Source organism: Ictidomys tridecemlineatus, chromosome X (genome assembly GCF_052094955.1).
Source record: "Ictidomys tridecemlineatus isolate mIctTri1 chromosome X, mIctTri1.hap1, whole genome shotgun sequence".
In the NCBI taxonomy this organism is placed as follows: domain Eukaryota; kingdom Metazoa; phylum Chordata; class Mammalia; order Rodentia; family Sciuridae; genus Ictidomys; species Ictidomys tridecemlineatus.
In genome coordinates, this window is record NC_135493.1 from 69,835,433 (window position 1) to 69,841,432 (window position 6,000).

Here is a 6,000-nt window from a genome sequence, read left to right on the forward strand (position 1 = left end):
AAATGGGCTGGGGATGTAGCTCAGTGGTTAAGCACCCTGGGTTCAATCCCTGGTACCAAATAAATAAGTAGAAATAAAAGAAGAAATAAAAATCTGAATAGTCCTATACTTATTAAACTAATCAATAATTAGTAACCTTTCAAAATAGGCCCAGGTAGCTTCACTAGTGAATTCTATCAAACATTTAAGAAATAAATTATACCTATTTACCACACTCTCTTTGATTTACACATTTTATATTGCTAGCATTACCCTAGTACCAAAAACAGATAAAGATATTGCAAGGAAATAAAACTGCTGACCATGCTGTCTCATGAATATAGATTTAAAAATCCTCAACAAAATATTAGCAAATCAAATCTAATAATGCATAACAAGGAAACACTATGACTAAATGGGATTTGTTCTAGATACATAAGTCTGGTTCAAAATTTGAAAGTCTGTCCATGTAATCCATCACATTACTATGCTAAGAAGAAAATTCACACAATTGTGTTAATAGATGAAGAAAAAACATTTGAACAATAAAATTCATGATAAATATTTAATCAAACTTGGAATAGAGGGATCATCTTTAACTTCATTAACATCTACAAAAACACGAAGCTAACATCACACTTGATGAGATACTAGAACTGTTTCCACTAAGATCACAAATAAGGCAAGAATGTCTCCTCTCACCACTCCTTTCATGCAATAAGATGCAATAAGACAAGAAAAAATAGTGATATAGACTTGGAAGGAAGAAACAAAACTGTCTGTTCACACATGGCATAATTGTCTCTAGGATCTGAAAGTATATACCAAAAATCAAACAAAAAACCCAAATCAATCCTAGAACTAATAAGTGATTATAGCAAGGTTGCAGGATAGAAGAATAATAGTCAATTACTTTCCTATTACCAGCAATAAAGAAGTGAATTTTGAAATTAAAACACATGCCCATGTATATTAACACACCTTCATATGAAATGCTTAGCTATAAATCTAACAAAACATGTACAAAATCTATATTGTAAAAACTATAAAACTCTGATGAAAGCAATTAAAAAAGAACTAAATAATTTGAGAGACAGATAAGAATATTGATACTGTCAAGGTGTCAGTTCTTAAAATTTGATATATAGAGTAAGTACAATCCAGTCCAAATCCCAACAACTAGGGGCTGGGATCATAGAGCACTCAGTGGTAGAGTGTTTGCCTAGCATGTGTGAGGCACTGGGTTTGATCCTCAGCACTGCATAAAAATAAATAAAATAAAGTTATTTTGTCCATCTAAAAGTTAAAAAAAAATCCAATTATTTTGTTGACATCAACAGTCTGATTATAAATTTTAAATGGAAAGGAAAAGGATGCAATAGATAGTATAGCATTGATGGGATGGAACAAAATAGGAGATTGATAGTAGCTAACTTAAAGACTTACTATAAAGTTATGTTAATCAAGGCAGTGTGTTATCAGAAAGAATAGACAAATAGATAAATGGAGCAGAATAGAAAGATCATGAATAGACTCACATGAATATATCAGATTATCTCTGACAAAGGAGCAAAGAAAATACATAAATGGTGCTGAAACAAATACTGAAAAAAAAATGAAAAATAACATTTCCTATCAAAGAATCAGGGAGATGAATTCTTACTGCAATGCAGGTTTCTTCTGCAGGATTGTTTCTGCTCTTAGCAAATGGGGGCCCAAAGATGCAATAATATCTCTCTTTCTTTGCCTCATTGGTATACACAAGGATTATTAAGTCTTTTTTTTTTCTTCCTGCTGCATCTACTCTCAGGAACATCCTGGCCCTATAGGAGAAATGCCTGATACCCGAGTGTCTTCTTCCTGGACCTGGACCAGCCCTGGGATCAGACATGTTTCTTTTTTCTTGCTAGGGGAAAGCCCAACCATATTTGATTGACATTCAGAAAATCCTGTCCATGAACATCTGTGACACATTAACAAAGGCCAGGGTTTTCAGGATCAGATTATAAATTGAACTTAAAAGGCCTCCTTGGCAGAAGAGAGCCCTACTTTGGGTCTGGGTTACACCTGGAACCTTTGTAAAGGAAAGGGATTACTCAGAGTCACTATGCAATTCATCTGGCCTTTATGAGATGTATCTAGAGGATGGTATTGAAAATAACTAACAGGATACAAAATCAATGCCCATAAAATAATTGTGTTCCTATATTCCAATGATAAATCTACTGAAAGAGAAATTAGGAAAACTATCTCATTCACAATAATCTAAAGCAACAACAACAGCAACAACAACAACAGCAAACCTTGGGAATCAATCTAACCAAAGAGGTAAAGGAAGTCTACAATGAAAACTATAGAACTCTAAAGAAAGAAATTGAAGAAGACCATAGAAGATGGAAAGATCCCCCATGTTCTTGGATAGGCAGAATTAATATTTTCAAAATGACCATACTACCCAAAGTGCTATGCATATTCAATGAAATTCTCATCAAAATTTCAATGACATTTTTCACAGAAATACAAAAAGCATTCATGAAATTAATTTGGAAAAATAGGAGACTAAGAATAGCCAAAGCAATCCTTAGTGAGAAAAGTGAAGCAAGAGCCTCTCAATAGCAGACCTCAAATTATACTATTGAGCTATAGTAACAAAAACAGCATGGTAGTGGCACCAAAACAGGCATGAAGACCAATGTAATAGAATAGTAGACACGATGACAAACTCACATAAATACACTTATCTCATACTAGAAAAAGGTGACACAATGGAGAAAAGATTGTCTTCAAAAAATAAAAAAAAAAAAACAGGGGCTGGGGATGTGGCTCAAGCTATAGCGTGCTTGCCTGGCATGTGTGCGGCCCGGGTTTGATCCTCAGCACCACATACAAAACCAACCAACCAACAACAACAAAAAAAACCCAAAACAAAGATGTTGTGTCTGCCAAAAACTAAAAAAATAATAATAATAAAAAATCAAAAAAACAGAAAATTGTGCTGGGAAAACTGGAGACCCATATATAGCAGAATCAGATTTAACCCTTATCTCTCACACTGCAAATAAGTCAACTGTAAATGGATTAAACACTTGGAAAATAGAACAGAATCCCTGCACTGGCTAGAAGAAAATGTAACATTCAAACATGTTGGCTCAGGAACTGATTTCCTTAACAAGAAGTAAAATTTTAAAAATTCAATAAATGGAATGACATCAAATTATAAAAAGTTTCCCAGCAAAGGAAACAATCAAAAGCATGAAGAAAGAGCCTACAGAATAGGAGAAAATCTTTACCACTTGCTCCTCAGATATGACATTGATATCCAGGATATACAAAGAACTCAAAAAACTTGACAAAACAACAACAACATCAAATAACCCAATCAATAAATGGGCAAAGGAATTAAACAGACACTTCTCAAAAGAAGAAATATGGTCAACAAACATGCAAAAATGTCCAACATCTCTAGCAATTAGAGAAATGCAAATTAAAACTACATTTAGATTTCATGTCACTCCAATCAGAATGGTAATTATCAAAAATACAAGTAACAATAAATGTTGGCAAGGAAGTGGGGAAAAGGGTACAGTCAAACATTGTTGGTGGGACTGCAAATTGATGCAACAACTCTGGAAAGCAGCAGGGGGATTTCTCAAAAAAACTGGGAATGGGCTGGGCATGGTGGCACACTTTCATAATCCCAGCAGCTCAGGAGGCTGAGGCAGGAAGATTATAAGTTCAAAGCCAGCTTCAGCAAAAGCAAGGTGCTAAGGAACTTAGTTAGATTCTGTCTGTAAATCAAATAAAAAATAGAGCTGGGGATGTGGCTCAATGGTTTAGTGCCCCTGAATTCAATCTCCTGTACCAAACAAACAAAAACACCAAAACTAGGATTGGAACCACCATTTGACCTAGTTACCCCACTTCTCCATATATATTAAAAGGATTTCAAATCAGCACACTATAGTCACACAACCACATCAGTGTTTGTAGCAGATCAATTCACAATATCAAATCTATGGAGTGAATCTAGTTGCCCTTCAACAGATGAATGGATAAAAATGTGGCATATATACACAATGAAGTATTACTCAGCAGTTATGAAAAATGAGTTTATGACATTTGCCGGTAAATGGATGCAACTGGAGACTATCATGCTAAGTGAAATAAGCTAGTCATGAAAAGTCAAAGTTTGAATATTTTCTCTAAGATGGGGAAGTTAATCCAAAATGGGAGTGGGTTAAAAAAAAAGAATAAAAGAAAAATTAGTGAAGTGGACTAAGTGGAATGAAGAGAAGAGGGGAGGAATGGGATAGGATTAGGCAGTGGATCTACTATGTACATATATGACTATACCATAATGAATCTCACCATCATGTCCATCCACAAGACACTATGTAAAGAAAAACTAAATACATAGCAGAAAGATCAGTAGATTAGTAGGAAGGGAATAAGCACAAGGAAAAAAGGAGGGGAAGGGGAAGTACTGCAGACTGAAATGGAAAAAAAATATTCCATGCTTTTATAATCATGTGAAAATGAACTCTATTGTCATGTATAAGTAAAAAGAACCAATAAAAAAGAAAAGCAAGGGCTGGAGTTGTGGCTCAGTGGTAAAGTGCTTGCCTAGCACATGCAGGACACTGGGTTTGATCCCTGACTCCACATAAAAAAGCTAAATAAACAATAAAGTCATTTGTCCATGTACAACTGAAAATATTTTTTAAAAAGCAAAGCAAAAAAATATAACAAAAATACTTCTAGGTGTAAGCTAGAAGCTGTTCAGGATGATGGAAGATACTGGCCAGGCTAGGTATTAAGCTGTTAGCTGCCAGTCCTGTTGAACCTGGGGAGGATCCTTGGATGAGCTGAAGGCAGTGATTGTTTACCACCAAGATTGGATACGCTTCGGTATTTAATTGATAAGGTTGTATTCATGTCCATGTACTGACAGTCTTGGTGGCATCCCACTGCAACTCCCTTGTCACATCTTTCAATACTCCCCACAGGAGAAGTTCAAACCACCCCAAGTCATAACCAAAGCACAAACCTGGATAGAGATCACAGCTGCTTGTGGTGTGGGGCCTGCATCCTCTAACACCTAATTTCCTAATTACCCTTTAGAACAAGCCAGTACCAATCCAGTTGTGTCTATAAGCTAGTGATTGCCCTAGACTTTGGACTTTAGAAACACATGACCTTGAACTTCACCTTGGCCAGTAAGGAAGAACTTGAGAGGTCCTGTGCTGGTAAATGATAGTAACTTTCTCCGGACAAACTAAATCTGACCCTGGATTCATTAGGCTTTAGCCAGGAAGGAGTTGTCATGATGTGTCTGAAAGAAGTTGGGGACATTCTAGGTCATTTCTAGGTTAAAATATTTGTGCAAGGAATTTCAGGGGTGCTCTAAATCCTATTTCAAAAGTAGCAGGAAAGCAAAAGGAATGAGGCCCAATTTTAGCCATAAATGGTCAGGACAAACTCCTTCTCTGGACAGAAACATAAGGGAAAGAAATGGTGAGATCAGAAAGAAAGCTTTCAGGAAGATTCAAATATAAGGTAAAGGGTTAACCCCTTAAGAGGAATATTGGGGAAGTAAATTTCTGCCTCACCTTAATTTACTGGCCAGTAATTTTCCTTAGTCTTTCCTTTCCCCATTGTTACGTTTGATGTTCACAGTTTTTCCCTACTAGGTGGTGATGGAATTCCATAGGTTGACCTTGAAATATACAGGTTCCTAATTGGTGGTCAAGAAAAAACTTCAGCAAGGTAAGTAGAAACAGTTTCTTTCCCTTTAAAATTGTAAAAAGGCATCCATCATCCTGGGACAGAAAACGGTTCTTGATTGTTAGAATTCAAGACATTCAAATTTCAGAGGTTGCTGTTATGTTCTATGAAAATTCCACCAACCTCAATCCCTTAAATCCCAAGTTTTCATTTCTGTGAATGTTTCAATGAAATTGACACAGTGTATTAAAATAGACTGGAAATCATGATCTAGAGCTTCTATAGCCTTTATTTATT